At 42.2% G+C, this 773-nt stretch overlaps 1 non-coding gene across 1 annotated transcript; it reads left to right on the forward strand.

Moving 5' to 3' along the window:
- Positions 1-245: 245 nt before the first annotated feature.
- Positions 246-368, forward strand: LOC126500061 (U6atac minor spliceosomal RNA). Its single transcript, XR_007591239.1, has one exon. It is a non-coding gene; the product is annotated as a U6atac minor spliceosomal RNA (small nuclear RNA).
- Positions 369-773: the final 405 nt, after the last annotated feature.

The following is a 773-nucleotide window of genomic DNA, read 5'->3' on the forward strand; positions in this document are numbered from 1 at the left end:
CTAAAAAATATACAATTGGCTATAGGGTCTCAGGTTTCATAACTTAAAAGTATATCAGCATTCCTTGCTTTCCAGTTTGTAGGTCAAAGATCACAGGGCATCTCAATTTTTGTAATTGCATGTGCCAATGACGGAGGAGGGTCATCTGCCTATCTGTTGCTTTCATTGGTTAATTAATAAAGAAAACTGCTTAGCCTGATAGGGCAGAATTTAGATAGGCGGAGTAGACTGAACAAAATGCTGGGGTGTTGTATGAAAGGAGAGAAGGTTAGCACTCCCCTTTACAAGGATGGAAGAGGCCCTTGGGCCTAACAACACGCACACGGTTAAGGCATTGCCACCTACTTTGTGGCATCTAACCACTGTTAGGGGGCTGGAGAGATGGCTCAGAGGGTTAAGAGCATTGCCTGCTCTTCCAAAGGTCCTGAGTTCAATTCCCTCCAACCACATAATGGCTCACAACCATCTGCAATGAGGTCTGGTGCCCTCTTCTGGCCAGCAGGCATACACACAGACAGAATATTGTATACATAATAAATAAATAAATATTTAAAAAAACCCAAAATGCTGGGAAGAAGGAAAGTGAGACAGACACTATAGCTCTCTTCTCCAAGATGGACGCAGGTTAAGATCCTTTCTGGTAAGCCACCACCTCGTGGTGCTACACAGATTATTAGAAATGGGTTAATCAAGATGTGAGAATTAGCCAATAAGAGGCTAGAGCTAATGGGCCAAACAGTGTTTAAAAGAATACAGTTTCCATGTAATTATTT

Source organism: Alexandromys fortis, unplaced genomic scaffold (genome assembly GCF_014885135.2).
Source record: "Alexandromys fortis isolate MF-2015 unplaced genomic scaffold, M_Fortis_MF-2015_v1.1 scaffold_36, whole genome shotgun sequence".
Lineage (NCBI taxonomy): Eukaryota > Metazoa > Chordata > Mammalia > Rodentia > Cricetidae > Alexandromys > Alexandromys fortis.